General features: G+C 35.3%; 1 protein-coding gene across 1 annotated transcript in view; it reads right to left on the bottom strand.

The window, feature by feature from the left end:
• The window catches only part of Fmn2 (formin 2), a 377,915-nt gene that overhangs the window by 102,878 nt on the left and 256,979 nt on the right, over positions 1 to 18,058 (bottom strand). The window lies entirely within an intron of this gene.

Below are 18,058 nucleotides of genomic sequence, written 5' to 3'. Positions count from 1 at the left end.
CTCCAAGCCTTTTTTTTTTTCTCTTTATAAAAACTGTATTTTCGGGCTGGCACTATAGCTCAGTGGCAGAGCACTTGCCTAGCATGTGTGAGTCACTGGGTTCGATCCTCAGCACCACATAAAAAAATGAATTAAATAAAGGCATGCTGTCCATCTACAACTATAAAAAAGATTGAAAACAAAACAAAACTCCTTCTCTTCCCCTCCGGGTCATTAACTTGTTTAAGTAGGGAATATAGGAGGGCTGTATTGTTAGCACACATTTTCTCCATCAAAGGTAAAAGACATCTGACTAGCAAAACTGAAGACCATTTTGGCACATCTAGGGTTCTCTCTGTCCACTCCTTTCCCAATCCCTGCCTGAACAGGCTCTTGCCCATTGGATGTTAGCAATTATCCAGTCCATATTCCCAGCCCAGACTCACATATTAAACTTCAACCCATATCAGACACTCAGTATTTTCAATACAGAACTCCATCTCTAAACTGGATCCTCCTTGTTCTCCCTCTGTTGGTGGTACCACCACATGACATAAACAAAAAAGGAATTCAGCTAGCCTCTCACACCTCTATGACTCATTCAGCCAAAACAGGAATTATTCCCCACTTGCTTTTTTAAATTCCATTTTTTTAAAACCTCCTTAATACTTCTTAGGTTGACCCTATTTCCTTCCTTCCTGCTCTATTCTGGTACAAATGCCCTCATCCTTCCTATGTGGGACACTTTAAAAACCTCTTTTCTGGGCTTTCCAACTCCAATCTTCCATAGACCTTTGGCTTCCTTATAGCTTTAAAAGCCATTCAGAAGAGAACTGACCAATTACCTACAACTATTCAATAACCTTTACCCTTAACAACCATAGTCTGAATAGAGGAATAACTTTAAATCCTGCAATATGGACTATAGTACTTTCTACAATGTAGAACTTGGCAAACATTCAATATTATACCAGCTACCTCTGAGACTTTGTACAGACTCAATGCAAATTCTAATCCACACACCCTTGCTCAAGCTGTTTCTGCTTGAAATGATTCTCTCTTCTTTTTCTTTTGTACCAGGTATTGAACTCATGGGTGCTTAACCAGAGAGCAATATCCCCAGATCTTTTTATTTTGAGACAGTGTCTTGCTAAGTTGCTTAGGGCTTCACTAAATTGCTGAAGCTGGTCTTGAACTTGCAGTCTTCTTGACTCAGCCTCCCAAGTCACAGACATGCACCACCATACCTGGAAAAATGATTCTTTACCCTCACCCTATAAACCACAACTCCTACTATAAACTTATGTCTTAGCTCAGATGTAATGGCCCCTGAAAAGCATTCCCTGACCTTCATACATCCCTTGCTTTCCTTCACCTCTGCAACCACTCTCCAGGAAGGACTAGGCATCCCTCCTTTGTGATCTCATTGCATCTTGTGCAAATCGAGTTAGAGCTGTTATTTAATGAACAATTTCATGTGTCAGAGACTGTTTCCAAGTGTTTTACATATGTTGTCTCATTCAATCCTCATGAAATCCTTTGAAATAGGTTATTAATATGCTCACTTTATATCAGAGAAATACAAAGTCAAAGACATTGCCCACATTGACTGGGTTCATAATTGAGGAGGTCAGATTCAATAGCAACTGCCATGCTATATTAAAGTTATTTGTAAATGCTTCTATCCTGCCCCACTAGACTGCACTACTTGTGAGAAATCCGACTTGTTCCCATTTGTATGTCTAGTGACTGACACAGGCAACAGATTGTTGTTGGATGGGTGAGAGGCTGGATACATATCTACAGAAATGGAAATGATATTTCAGAGTTTGGAATTTAGCATACAGGGTTTAAATTCCAGTTCACTCACCTACTGAGAGACCTTATGATTGTGGGGGTTAATTATCTAATCTTTTCAGTCCTTAGTTGCATCACCTGACAGTAAATTTAATGAAATATTTAACATTAGTATTATGCTTAGCTAAAATGTGGGAGAAAATGCCTAAAACTGAACGTGGAATATAGAAGCAGATGCAGAAAAGTAGTCATTATTGCTAGAGACCAGATAGAGTTCAGGCTAGAAAAGTCTAAGATAAAATACTGAATGGACTCAGAGTGAAGTGGGTGTAGACTTCCTTTACCTTGATTCCAAGGAAGAAGGAAAGTGAATGAGAAAAGTTAGAGAAAGAGATATCACTTTGAAGGGCTAATATTTTTGGATCTCCTACAGTGAGGTCATTGGGACCACTCAGAAACTAGCTGGTGAAAGGAAGGGGTCAGATGAGGAGAGACACAGATTGTATCACTAGGATAACCCCAGGAAGCCAGAAATTCTGTTTTTAAAATGTCTTCAGCTGAAAAATAAAGGTATATTTGATCGTATCATAATTGGAAGAGTTTTCTTTTTTTTTTTTTTCAATTTTTGGTTGATTTATTTGAACATGAAAAAAAATATTAGGCACCAAATACAAAAATGTTATAACATAAATAAGATGTGCCAATACTTTATTTCTTCAAAAAGAACAATCAACAAAATTCTAGAATTGAAAATCATTATATATAATACCAAATTGACTGCCACCAAAAAACTCAGAGCATTGCCCCTTAAAGAGAAAGAGGTACTTAAGCCTATTCATTACATTTCTAAATACTTTACAATTCCTTATCTCCACCTTCTGTAATTCATGCAGAGATTGGGCTCTCAATAACAAACAGCACCCTAATAAAAAGGTCTCAACACTCTACCCACTCCAACCCCCCAAAATAGTAATCAATTTCTTTTCCACAGAACCATTGTAAAAAGAACTGCTTGTCCAAAGGAGTTGCTTCACTGAAGATTAAATGGATTGTTAACATTTTATCACAAAGCAAACAACCATTTTTCATTGTTATTGATTTTAATGGAAACAATGCTCTTAACATCTTTGCCTACAAATAATGAACTTTAAAAATAACATATTTTGCAAATGTTTTCTTTCCATAGTATCATTTTGGAACTGCTGCAGTTATTACACCGCTATATAAAAGTTATGAAAAATTGTGATAATTATGAATTGAACTATATACAGCAAACAAATCAGCCTTTGCCTTCCAATATTTAAATGGACTATGGTTCTTTTAAGAAGCACTTTCACCATAAGTAAGCACTGCTTGGAAGAGTTTTCTAAAAATGTGTAAATTAGGAACTCAAAGGGGATCAGTAACAATGCTTCAGGGAAATGAGGTTGAGATCCACTCATTTTATCATTTCAGTAAATTATTTTTGATGCAGGAAGGTGAAGAGATGTTCCCAGAGTCTTTAAGCAGTTTCTAATTGCTAAGCAATCTATTCACACATGACACAGATATTGATCAACTACTTTTTGCATTCACAGTACTGCTCCAGGCACTCTGGCTACTGTCATAAACAGGACAGACAAAGCCTCTGTCCCCCCAAAATGAGTTCACTATACAGTCTTTAATTTTTCTTTGGCCAAGGTATATTAATATAAAACTTGTATATACTAATAGAAAACTTATTGTCACAGAAGTCTGCTCTGTCTGTGGACTGATTTCTACCTTTACCTCCTACCACTCCTCATTTATTCACTCTGCTGTATTGCCAGTACTTAGAATAATTGCTGGCAGGAACCATGCATTCAACAATTATCTATGGAATGAATGGACACATTAATTATATCTGTCATAGTAAACATCTTGTAAAATGTCATACTTATTCAAATTTGTCCAAAACTTCTATTTATCTATCTATCCTCAGTTTTTGGTTCAACTGTCAATTCCTAGGCTAAGAGGTTCAACCTCCCCTCAACTTTGTACTTCCCTTTTCTATAGAACATGTAACTGATATAGGATGAAAGCAAAGCTTTAGATAAAACAGACCTGTATCCAAGTCTAGTTCTACTACTAGCTATATATTCTTGTACTAGAGTTCCTTAAGTTCACTTATCTTGAGTCTCAACTAGGAGTCGAACTTGAAGTACTAAGTACTAAGCTGGCTTTCAGGAAGCTCACAAAAGATTATAATCATTAATTATTTATGCCTCATTCCATTTATTTGTTTATCTTTGCTCTGATTACAGTTCACATTCCTTCAAACAAAGAACTGTCCTATTCATCTTTTGTATCTAGTGTTTGAAATACAGAAATACTAAAACCTAGAGAAGTGCTTTCAACTATGCCCGTGGTCATAAATTTCCTTAATCCAGACAATGAGTCTCCAGAGGTGGATGGCTTACAATACCACAGGCACACCAAAATCCAAATCCAAATTAACAAAGTTCTTCACTGTGAAGTAAAAGCATCACAATTATTGGTGTACAATTGTTTGTAGGGAGTTGTTTCCTTACTATTTTAGTATATTAAGAAGGAAGGATCTGTTGGATAAATACAAAAGTAGAATATCAAGTTCTAGGGTTTATATATTCTCATATGTGTGTAATGCTTACGTACTCTTACATATTCAATACAGCATATGTGTTCAATGTGATAACATATAAGGAATAAGAAAATCTATCAGAAAACTGGATCTCATTTGTAATTGTAGTCCATTCTGTTTCCCAACATGTCATCCTGGCTAGTACTTATCGTCTCCCAAATTGGTATGTGACTATGTAAATTTTTTTAAAAATTGCAAACACTACAATCTTACAAACTTGAAGGGTCATTTAGAACATTATTAAAAACAGAACAAAGATAGAGTTCTTGGAAAACTTGCATTACAGTCAAATCCAAATATTAAAAAACATTTGTTAAGGGACTGTTGGCATAACCGAGTAATTCTAATCATGTCAACTTTTGTTTAATTTAAAGACTTTTCTGAGCCAAAAAGATTCTGTATCGTGTTAAAGGGCTAATATTGGAAAGCATGTATTAGGGCTTCCAAATACAAAGAAAACCCCAGCCAGAAGAAAGGAGGAACAAAAGTCTCTCAGATATTCCCACTGGAAAACAGATTCCTGGACATTAATGCCATCCGCACAGTGGCACAGTGTATGGCAGAGGAAATATTTTTTTAAAAAATGCAGGATTTCTGGCTTATTGGGGTTATCACTGCTCAATAAACCCAGAACATCACACACAATTTCCTGAAATGAACCATAATCATGAGGAATCTGGTTATTGTTTTAGGGAATTGGAATATTTCAGTGAGGTTCCTACATGTTTCCAAGTTCAATCAGTGTTAATCACAGTGTAGAGTTGGTGCTTCCAGGTTTCACTGGCATCTACAAACCTGCCTCAGCAAATATAAAGGAAGCCACAGAGCAGATACAAAGGAGAAGAAACAAGGTTGAGTAGATGAGAAAATTCCTTATTCCAAAACCAAATTGTTTCCCACTTAAGCCTGGTTTTGTAAGTTATCCTGGATTCAGTTACAGGAAAGAGAAACCACTGAAGCTACTTACAGCAGATCAATGTAGGCAGTGGGATGCTTAAAAAATAGGTCTAAGTGCAAAGAGATTTGACCCTTATTTGGTCTTCAGAAATTAGTACCAAACAAACAAAACACCCAAAATCAGAAAAGGAAAAAAACCCTGTAGCACAAGCCCAGCGAGGGAGCTGTTATCTATGTCAAAATCAGTTACATATGCTATGTGGTGGGTGTCACAGACTCAACTGTTGGTTTTAGGTTTAATCCTCACCTCCTAAATCTGCACCATGAAAGAGTCACCTTGTGTATTTATTTTGTCTCTCAGTGCTCATGAAACTAGTGATCTGGGACAGAACCTATGATTTGGGAAAACCAAATCTCTGTCTGTTACTGTTTGACAGCAGAAAACCAAATAGAAAACACAGAAGCACCAAAAATATGATGTCTGGCTTTACTACCTTCCTTTAACATGGACATGTACTGACAAAAGCAAAAATCACACACAGAAAGAAAGACACAGATTCAGAAATATTTAGGGGTTAAAATTAGCAGAGCTAGGAAACTGATGAGAATGGGAATGAGTGGTGCCTCACAAAGGTGCAAACTTCGGAAGCACCTGGGGTGTGTTTTCAGAATTCATCTGCCAGGGCTGTAGCTGAGCTATTTTGAAACTTAATGGCTAAGGTTAAGACTCATTAAAAAAGTTCACAAAGTGATTCTAATGTGCACTGAGGAGTGAAGGAAGGAGTAAAGGAAGGATGCCAATGGAGTTTAAAATTTGGTAGCATGGAGATAGAGGAGGTAGGAGCAGAGTGACTTTCAGAGGAAAGAAAATGAACTTGGTTTTGAACTTACTGGGATCAGGATGCCAGTGGAACTTCCAGGTGTAGTTTTCCAACAAGCATAGATGTGTGATTTTGCAGATCTGAGCAATGACAGAATAAGACCACCTGAGGCTGAAGCATGTACAGAGAGAAGGAGGGTATCAAAGCTGAATAACTGAGGAAGAACAACTTTCATGAAGAGAGAGAGACAGAGAGAAGGCCATGAATAAGGAGACTTATAACGAATTAATAGACGTTAACAGAAGAATCAAAAGTGAGTGGCGCTAATGAAGCTAACAGAATAATGAGTTTAAAAGAGTCAGTAAGATGCAACAGAGACATCAAATAAGATAGGGGTTGACATAAAATGTCCATTAAATTTGGCAAACAGTTACCAATAGTTTCAGTAGTACTAGGGACAAAAGACAACCTGGAATAGTGTGAGAAAGAAATGGGAAGTAATCAATCAATAAACCCAGAAGCTGACAGGAATCTGTCACCATCTTGGCTAATTAACACAAGAATTCCAGAACTGACTGCCTAACAAAGGTGTGCTGTGAGTCATTGAAAGAACAATAAATAAATGAACACAAGTCTTTCATAACTTACAGAAAATACTCAAAACAGTCTAGTCTTGCCAATGACAGACCATTAAGAACAACTGCAAACTAAGAAAAACACAGTATTTTGGGAACATTCTATATGAACGATGGATTATAGAAAAATCAGATGCCTGACAATTAGATGTCTATTAATTAATCTCAAAATTGCTCCCTATTGCACAAATATGATGAAAGAGGACAGAGATGCCACACACATAGAAAACTCCCAATATCTTGGTTTGAAGATGGAAGTCTTGACGTTGCCACACATTGCATTTATTCTAAGTTCACTAGTTTATATCTCATGACAAAGCTAAATAAAACTGAATGCTTATGGAAGTATGTTCTTCAACAGGTGTTTCACCAGTATATCCTTCCAAAGAAGAGAATGTCAGTGAACATTATATAGACAATCTCACTCATGGGAAATCTAAAACTATTGATCTCACAGAAGTTTAGGGCAGAATGGTAGTTACTAGTGGCAGAGGAGACACGGCTACTAATCTGTAGGTAACTCAGTTACAGTCAAGAGAAATAAGTTCTGGGACATTGTTGCACAGCAGTGTGACAATAGATAAAAATGATGTACTGGGCATTCCAAAAATTATTAGAAAGAATTTTGAATGTTTTTACCATGAAGAAATGTTGGAAGAGGAAATGTATCAAAACATCACATGATACTTTTTAATATTTTTATGCATTGGTAACAAATTAAAATTATATATTTAACATGTTTTTGCTTTGCTGTTTAAGTAATCATTCCCATAAGAGAACTCTTCAACTTTTTCATCACCCTCCATATACAACTGATAATATTTTCAAACACAATGCACTTCTATGAACAATTCCAGTCTGTGGGTTATAGGTAGATAAAACATATTAGCTGTGACTTTCCAAAACATATTAGCTCTTTTGTGCCTCCGATTCTTCATTTGTAATACACAAATAACAAGAGAACCTGCCTTTTAGGGCTACTGCAAGGGATAAATATGTTAATATAGATAAAGTACTCAGAATCAGTACTTAGACAGTGAGGACGATGGAAGTTTAAACCATTATTGTTATTATCCTTGTTATTGACAGAAGTAGCAGGAAACAGAAGAGTCTGCCCTCAGAGCAAAGAGCTTGTCCCTGGAGACTAAATTTGAATCCTGGCTCTTTAACTTCCTAGTTGTGTATCACTGCCTAGTGCACAGCCTCTTTGCGAATCAGTTTCTTCGTTCATAATATGGAGAACCTAACAGTGTCTAATCCACAGGGCTGTGAAGATCAAATGATTTTATCTGTGCTTTAGCACATAGAACAGTACCTCATACATAGTTGGCATCAGTTATTAACTGTACCACCACCTCTGGTCTAGTAATACCACACAAATAGGAATCTGAGCACTTGTCTCTAAATTTCAAAAAGTACTGACAGCAAGGCTTCCTATGGTGAGAATAACATTTTTATAGAGACAACTCAGAATAAATTATATATTTATATATATAAAACATTTTTTACTGGCAGTAAAGTCTAATTGCTTACAACACATCTCATTTAAGAGACACCTTATAATTGATGGTGACACAGCATGTATAGATATTGGTGGAGGACATTGGCTGGCTTGGATGATCCCTAGTCAACTATGTCTCAGAGAGTGTGTAAAATTTAGTTTTCACTTACATCTGGCATAAGTTTAAGAGTCTAAATGCTCTAAAGCTGAGGATGCAAGTATCTCTTTAATGATGGTTTGATGGATTCTTCAGGGTGATGGGAAAGACTGGTCAGTAATAGATATCATGTAAACTTTAAAAGATGATTTAGAAGCTCTACTCTTCAAATAAGTAAAAATATTTGACTTTCTTAAGATTGTTATAGAAGATTGTTATAGAAGGTTGTTATTCCATTATCTTAACCCATATTTAAGATGAGAGATGGGGCATCATAGAATAATCAAAATATACCAACTACAAACAAACCTGCTTATAATAGTTTACCTGTGGTAAAAACAGTCTTCAACTATGTCCATCCCTAAAACCATACTATCCTAAAGGATTAAAAAGATGCTTAACCATCTCAATTCATAGTAGTTGAACTATGGAACCAACCTTCAACAGATGAATGGTTAAAGAAATTGTGGTATATATACATAATGGAATATTACTCAGCCTTTAAGTAGAATGAAATTGTGGAATTGCTGGTAATTTGATGGAACTGGAGACTATCATGCTAAGCAAAATAAGCCAATCCCAAAGAACCAAAGGCCAAATGTTTTCTCTGATATGTGGATGCTAATTCATAAAAAAAGATGGGGGCGTAGGGAAGATAGAGGTATTTTGGATTAGACAAAGGGGAGTGAAGGGAGGAAATGGGATATGGGGGTAGAAATGATAGCAGAATGAATGGTATTATTACCCTATGTGTATATATGATTACATGATCTGTATAAGTTTACATCATGTACAACCAGAAGAATGAGAAGTTCTACTCATCTGTGGGCTGTATGTGGACTACATTGGCAACACAGACTAATGAATAGGAGAATCTGGTATCTGGGAACTTCTAGTGGACATTTCCTCTGGCTAACTGCCCAGACACATTGTGAGCCCTACTCAAGCTCTGCCAAAGGTCCCACACAGCACCCAAGATAGGGTAACCTGCTGTAGTCACACAGTCCCTCTGAGATAGGTGTGACTGCCATGATGCCAATCACCCTGCTGACTGTAAGACATCATGAAGCAAGACTCTACTCCTGAAACCTTATCCCTGCCTTTGATGTACCCTCTTAAATAAATTAAGGGAGCCATTTTCTAATTTTCTAGCTCTAGCTCATGTGTGGACTGAACCTATCAGGGACTCCATCTTTTGAAACTATCTTTTTGACTTTGTCTCTTATTCTTTACTAATTTTTCTAGACTTTAATTTCTTAGGTGGCTTACATCCTCCTGAGCAAGAAGAAGAACCCCCGACTGAAGCCCTGGCCACTTCCCCAAAATACTGCATCTATGTATGATGTGTCAAAATGCATTCTACTGTCATGTATAATAAATTAGAATAAATAAAGTTGGTTTTTTTTTGTGTGTGTGTGTTGCTGGAAATACATTTTTTTTTAAAGTTGCTTAACCATTTAGGATTTGTACAAGTAGTTTAAAATTAAATGCCACAAATAAAATGGCATAATGTTTCATATAGAAAACAAAGTGATTTCTATAAAATTTAAAACTTTTTACAATGTATCCTATGATATAGCATGTATGAACTCATTCAAAGCAAAGCATCTGACACTTTTTTTTTAGGAGATGGCAAAATCCTGCTTAAGAGGACTATATGATAATTAATGTTTATCAACGGTACAAATGCCACTGAAATTGGTGCAGAATCTTGGTGTTACTGACCAGTTACCTGGCTTCATATGTCCTGTCCCCTAAAATGCTATTAAGTGATACCTTGTAGTGGAACTGCTGCTACCTATCACTGCCCTAGAAGCTGCTTATTGAGAAATCTATGGAGTAGTACTGTCTCTATCAGTTGTTAATATCTCCCAATGGTGATACACTGATGCTGGAACAGGAATAAGTGAGTGACATGGCAAATGTTCATCTACAAAAAGAAGTTTACTAAAGGTCCCACACAATTAGGATGTAATGACTGACATCCACCAACTGAAACAGATATACCACCACCACTGCGATTTGCTTTAGGAATCCTGTCTTCCTAGTGGGTTCCACTGTGGCATAAAATTAGTTACTGAGACTTAGTAATAAATACTTAGTAATAAAACATATTTTTCACACGGACTAAAATGCTTACCAGGCAATTGTTTTCAGGATATAGAGAAATATCTTGTTCAGTGCTTAATATATTGAAATTCAAGACAGACCACCTCTGGGTGGAAATATTTTCTAGCTTGGACATATGAATGGAGAATTAACAAAAGCTACCTTTAAACCAAAGTGTCAGGACTCAAAAGTCTTGTCAGTTTGAATTTCTTAAATTCACAAAGAGAATGAAGGGGGAGGTATGGAAAGAACCACATAAAAGAAGGAAGAGAAACAGATGCAGGAGTAGGAAAGAATGGTAAGAATAAATTATGAGAAAATAAGTATATGAAATGTACACGGAGATGTTGAAATGCTTAAGGAGGCACCATCTAGTCTCTCATTCAAAGGAACAATAAGTGTCAGAAAGAAATGGAACCAAGTCAAGGACTTATTAGGGGATTTATGGATTTAGAGTTTGGGAAAGCTTCAAAGTCTACTAAACATATCTTGAAAGGAAAAAAGAATAGTAACTCTTGACATGTTTAAATCTATTTGAGGAATTCAAAGCAATTCATCAACACAGTTGTAATAATCTCTAACATTTCCCTCCCAGTAAGAGGAGATTTATATAGAAAGTGAACAAATGCTGTAGGACTCTTCTGAATTAATAACTAGAATCTAGACATCATTTAATATTCTATTAAGTTACATGAGGAAATGGAAAGGATTTTTGTAAGATCAAATGAAGAAGCTGCATACCTTGAGAGTCTAGACATTGACTCTACATTGAAAATGGTAGAACTTGATTTGAACTGTGTATTTACTGCTGACTACCTGGGGACTTGGATAAATTCCTGAATCTTGCTAATCCTGCTTATTTCATCTGCAACGCAAAGAAAGCAAAGGGTGCACCCAAAAGATTTGGTGGGAGGGCTAATGTGTTTTTGCTTTTTGGGGGTGTGTGTACCTGGGAATGAACTCAGGGGTACTCAACCACTGAGTCATATCCTCAGCCCTATTTTATATTTTATTTAAAGACAAGGTCTCACTGAATGCTTATCTCCTCACAGTTGCTGAGGCTGGCTTTGAACTGGAGATCCTCCTGCCTCAAGTCTCCTGAATCACTGGGATTATAGGCATGTGCCACCCTGCCTGGCCTAATGTTTTTTTAGAGTGTCTTAATACATGGTGTCATTTTTGTTCTACTTGCATTAATTAGAAATGGCACTAACTTCTGTGAAGTTCCAACTTTGGGAACACAGTAGAAAAATTTTAGGTGTCCTTGGTAAATTAGTGAGCTTATCAGAAATCATGAATTCCAACAGACATACATGCAAGGTTGTATGCTTTGTGTCACAAAGCCCACTTTCAGCACAGAAAGGTGGCAAAAGCTTGAAAATGACAAAGAATCATGAGGATAACCAAGTCAACAACATAGTATCTATTATCAAAAGCAAACAAGATGGGGGGATTTACAAGCAGAAATGTTCTATCAAGCAGGTAAAATAACATTTCTACTGCACTAGATACTGGTCTGAATCTTCCATGAGTCCTGTTCTGATTTTTTTTTTTCTTCTCTGAGTTTTGGAAATGAATATAATCATTTATGGGGATCTCTCAAAAGCTATGGAGAACCAAAGTTGGGAGAAAACAGAAAGAAATGCTTGCCTGGAAAAGGGTATAGTACGGCTTAAATGTCTCCAAAAAATATAAATCTTTTCTATTTATTCTTAACTTTAGAGCTATAAGAGGAAAAAATGGGATCACTTTAGAATAACATAAATAAACATTTTTAAAATGAAAGAGTCAAATAAGAAATGTCAGTTATAAAGATTTATTGTATTTTAGCTTTAAAACTACCTTACTATATTAGGGCCTCTATTAAAATCATGTGATTTTTTTTTTTGAACTTCACTCTGAACTAATATAAATAGTGACCAAATTAATGGATTCTGTTTCTCTCAGTACTCAATAGCTTTCTGGCACTGGTATTTAATATTAGTTTTACTATATGTTTATAAATAATATTTGTTTGAATTATTAACAAGAACATATGGCAGTTTTTCAGACTTTTTCCCAAGAATGGTTTTATATTATTAACACCACAAATCTACAAACATGCAGTCTTCTTAAACATACTTTGTTCTTTTAATAAAATTTCTTATGTTCTTGAATTATATTTACTTTTCAATTTGGTAAATTATATAATCCTTCATAAGAATAGAGAAGTCTCAGCTATCTGTAACCCAGTTTACTAAATTTCAAACCTAAATCAAATATATTCCTATTTTCCTTTCTTCTTAAATTATTAAAAATTCCTATATATAAAGGAATGTATAACACACAGAAGACACAAGTTCAAATGTATACCTATGTACTCAATTTCTAAGAAACAGAACATAACCAATTTGGAAGAGACCACTGTGTTCCTCAATGTCATTCTTCCTCAGGCCCCCAAATTTTATGTTTCTCATCTCCCATGATCCCTAAACAACTAATTATTATATAGATAGATAGAGATATCCATATATACACTTTAAAGACTGAAATCATACTATTTATATTTTTCTTATATCCTCCTTTTTTTCAAGATGGTATTAATAAGATCTATACATATTTTTTTTAGAGAGAGAGAGAGAGAATTTTTTTAATATTTATTTTTTAGTTTTTGGCGGATACAACATCTTTGCTTGTATGTGGTGCTGAGGATCGAACCTGGGCCGCACGCATGCCAGGCGAGCGTGCTACTGCTCGAGCCACATCCCCAGCCCAAGATTTATACATTTTAATGCAAGCAAATACAGTTTGATCAGCTGCACTGTTCTTTGGAAGAAGATATCATAATTTATATTTCAACATATATGTATATCTGGGAGCCCAATACTGGGTCAGAGAAAATGGCCACACTAGACTTAATGAGATTTTGTCAAATATTTTTCCAGGAGATTGCATTGATTTATATTTTTGTCATTAGTGTAAAAGAGTTCTTACTAGTCTACATCTTTGACAGTATTTCACATTCTCTGACTTTAAATATTTTTTAAAAGAATGCTAATCATTAGTGTTTCCTAAGATGAAATTCTCAGTATAATTTGAAAAGTCATTCACACATTCACACACTTAACATATTTTCAGGCATCTCTACAAATCACTATTATGTAGCTACCACTGTGTTTTCATTAGTATTCTTCCACAGAAGTTCATCAGAGAGCATCACTGGTAGAATAGGTACATTTTAGCTGTTTCTAAATTTTAGCCAACATTCATTCAGAAGGATTAGTAAGAGTTGGCCAGTTGAAAATGGGAAAGGAAATGATTCTAGGACCTCAGTCTAGAGAGAATAAAACATTCTCATGGAGATTACTGTCCATGAAACTAAGCCCATGATTAACATGTGCCATATATGTACACATGTACTAAGTTCCTGTAGAAAACAGAATCTCATGGATTTGAATTAATTTGGCTATGACACAAAAAGAAAAATATTTTGCAAAGTACACATTATAACAAAATACTAATAATTTATAAAACAAATCTTAACTCAAAATATCACAGAACTAATCACCTTTAATCAGCTGTGGTTTTCACAAGATGACTGGGTCAGAAAATCAAGTGATCAGTAACAAAAGAGAAAGCATAATATTATTTTTTCCAAGTATGAATATAGGTAAAAAATTTTAGAATAATCAACGACTTGATTTTTCTTCTAATAAAGTCTCCCTTTCACTAGCAAAATCACTGCAAGTAATGGAGGTTCAAGACATTAATTGTAGGAAAAGTCAAAAGTTTCTGAAAAAAAAGTTTATTTGAATTAAGTTCATATACATTTTGTGAGGAAGGAGTGAAGAGAAATACTTGCAACTCAATTTAAAAAAAATTACAAATGAAAATATTGGTTTCAAAGCTTATGGAAAGAAATGTGAACATCTCAAACTGTAAGACATTATAGTAACCCACATGCTATACTGACTTGAAGGAAATCATGGAAGGATACATTTTAATAAGAGGCACTTATGTATTACTTACTCAGTAAGAGTCACTTATATATTACCTATAGAAAAATTCTGAATAGCTACTTTCTATCACTTTACTGCCCCTAAAATTAGAAAGATTTGTTTAGAGCTGGGCAGATAGTGCTGCATGCTTTTTATCACAGCTACTAGGGAGGCTGAGGCAGAAGGATCACTAGTTGGAGACCAGTCTCAGCGATTTCACAAGATCCTGCCTCAAAAACAAAAACAAAACAATAAAAACAGCAAAAACAAAAAAATGGCTGGTATGTAGTTCAGTGGTAGACCACTTGTCCAGCATGTGTGAGGCCCTGGGTTCAATCCCCAGTGCTGGAAAACAAACAAAACGCCCACATTTGTTTAGTTCTTTTTTTCTCTGTCTCCCATGATGGTCAAAATCACTTTCATCTTTTATTTGAGTTCCTTCTTAACTTGTTTCCCAAATTCTATGCTTATCAGAGCAGCATTTTCAATACATAAATCATATCACTCCAATTCCCTAAATAGGATCCTCCAGTGGGTAGATAGTGCATTGAGTAAAATGTAAACTCTTTACAAAAAACATATACACTTGTAGAGCCTTCATGATTAGAAAACATTCTCTCATCTCATGCTTACCGTGTTTCAAGAATGCTAGGGCACATAGATACTTTTTTTTTTTTTTTCTGTTTGAAATGCTGTCTCTTCCTTTTCCTTCCCAGCCCCTATACAGACACAGACAGACAGACAGACAGACAGACAGACACACACACACACACACACACACACACACACACTGTAACAATCTAGAGATTTTCTGCCTGTCTGAGATTTCATAATCTGGACCCTAAAGATCTCTAAGGCTTTATATTTCCCTGTACTCCTGCACTGGTCAGTATATTTGGGACTACATGAAATGCCAATAAGCACTAAGTTAAGGCACTGATTCACCTATTCAAATTTTTTTCCTATTTTCTTGTGTTTGTGTGTGTTGAATGGATAAATTGATTAATGAAAATCAAGTTTCGGGCTGAAATTGTGGTTCAGTGGTAGAGTGCTCACCTGGCACATGTGAGGCACTGGGTTTGATCCTCAGAACCAGGTAAAAATAAATACAGTAAAGGCACTGTGCCCATCTACATCTAAAAGAAATTTCTAAAAAAAATCAAGTTTCATAAATTTGTGCTTCTTTTAGAAAAACAATTTAAATGGTGACAAATCAGAATTAAATTTTTTTTAAATATTTATTTTTTAGGTTTTTTTTAGGTAAACACAATATCTTTATTTTATTTTTATGTGGTGCTGAGAATGAAACCCAGTGCCTCACGCATGCTAGGCGAATGCTCTACCACTTGAGCCACATCCCCAGCCCCAGAATTAAAAATTTTTAATGGGAAAACAATCTTATGTAAATTGTCTACACTATTATACAAAAAGTATTTCTTTTACTTAATTTGTTCTAATTAGTTAATACATGACAATAGAATGTTTTGATACATTGTTTCATAAATGGAGCACAACTTTTCATTCCTCTGGTTGTACATGGTGCAGAGTCATTCCGGTAGTGTAATCATACATGTATATAAGGTAATAATGTCCATCTTATTCCGTCGTCCTTCCTATCACCACACTTCCTCCCCTCCCTTCACTTCCTTCTTCATAATCCGAAGTTTCAAATGTCTTTCCGAAAATTTTTTTATTTGGTAGTCATACATTATGACTCAATACTTTTTTTTTTTTTTGATACTTCAGGTAAAAGGGAGCTTTACTGCCACAACCCCAGACTTAATATTTGAGTGAGCAACAGGGTTTCTCTAAGTTCCTTGGGGCTTCACTAAGTTGCTGAAGCTGGCTTTGAACTCATAAACTTCCTGCCTCATTCTCCCTAGATGCTGGGATTACAGGCATGCACTACTAAGATTCAATTCTAATGGCAGTATATAACTCAAGCCTTCCCAAACCAATTAGCTAGAATCAGACTTACCTTCCAATCCGCTTTTTTTTTTCCTATTTTCTGAATGTTATAACTGTAGTACAGTACAATTATGTTTGTATATTTGGCTTCTCAACTATGAATGTGGTGAATAATTTAAATACAGGGCCATTTATCATTTATCTTTTCCCTCCAGGCATCAAGAAAAATATCTTGGCAATAAATTCAATAAATACCAGTTCTGAGTTCAATTGGCTTTAAGGAGAACATATTTGGATAAACTTTGTTGACTTAAGCAGAATCAGGCTCCCTACATTATAGTCATGCTTGATATATACTTGATAATTCCAACAAAGAATATTGCATGCAGTGAAAATATAGCTATATTTTATTAAATAAGAATATAAGAATAATGAAATTTTGAGAAATATGTTATACACACATATGTTGGTTTTACATATATCAAAGATGGAGTCATATAAAAATGCCATATAAAAAAAAAGAAAGAATAAAACTCAACAACTAATGTCTGATTCTATTAGCATCCCTTGTACTCTTTTATATACCATATCTGAACAACATTGTAATTTCAAATATTCTGGTTCCTACCTATATCCTAGTTAAAGTATTTCTTAACAGGGATTTTTTTTTTACATTATATATTTCTTTTTTAAAATTTTTAAAAATTAGTTATTGATGGACCTTTATTTATTTATTTGTTTATATGTGGTGCTAAGAATCAAACCCAGTGCTTCACACATGCTAGGCAAGCACTCTACCACTGAGCCACAACCCCAGCCCACATTGTATATTTCTTATGCTGAGGATGCTCCTGATTTTTGTAGGAATAGTCTAGACAATAAAAAAGTCCACAGGACTCATTGTTAGTAGGTGAGGCACACTGAATCAAAACATGAATGTATAAAAGCATGCTGAAATGGTTTGTGTGAAAAGATGGATTATTATGAAAAAAAGTCAAAGCCTGACCCACCTTGAAACATTTATAATGTCATAAAATAATTGTGAGCATCTCAATCCTTGTCTAAAATCAAAACCATTGGCTATTGATTCCTTTACATCCGCATTCCTTTCTGTAGGGTTTAGCCTGCCTGCAGATATCCAAGCTATAATTAAAGTCATCTTGTACCCTCCCTTTCCACCCTGTGTTATTACCAAATCCAGACACAATGTGTTTTCAAACACTCACAAATTTCTTTCTGCTCTTCATTCCTACCACAAAGACCTAACTTATACTCTCAACATCTCTGACTGGCTAGGCAACGTCTCTAAACTATCATTCCCAAGTTCCTCAGGATAGCCTATCAAAAATACAGGTATGAGTGTATACATCATTGTGAAAGTAAATATTCCTATGGCTAAGTAATGAATACAGAATCAAGTTCAAAGGCCCTTACAAAGATGACTGGACATCTTCCCATTCCACTTTGTTGAGTGCCCTGTGCTTTAGTTATGTGAAACTTTATCATCCATTTGTTGTCACTTTGTAAATTCAGTTACTGAGTCAAGAACACATGAGGCAGGTGCTAAGAGCTAAGAACACTCAACATTGAACCCTCCCTGAAGAGTTCCATGCTGTCAAACATTAAACAAAGTGACAAT

This window comes from Marmota monax, unplaced genomic scaffold, assembly GCF_021218885.2.
Source record: "Marmota monax isolate L192 unplaced genomic scaffold, Marmota_monax_Labrador192_F-V1.1 WCK01_AAM20220418_F8-fsc00090, whole genome shotgun sequence".
NCBI classification, from domain to species: Eukaryota; Metazoa; Chordata; class Mammalia; order Rodentia; family Sciuridae; genus Marmota; species Marmota monax.
Note: the sequence above shows the minus strand (reverse complement) of the source record. Positions and strands in the feature narration are given on the sequence as shown.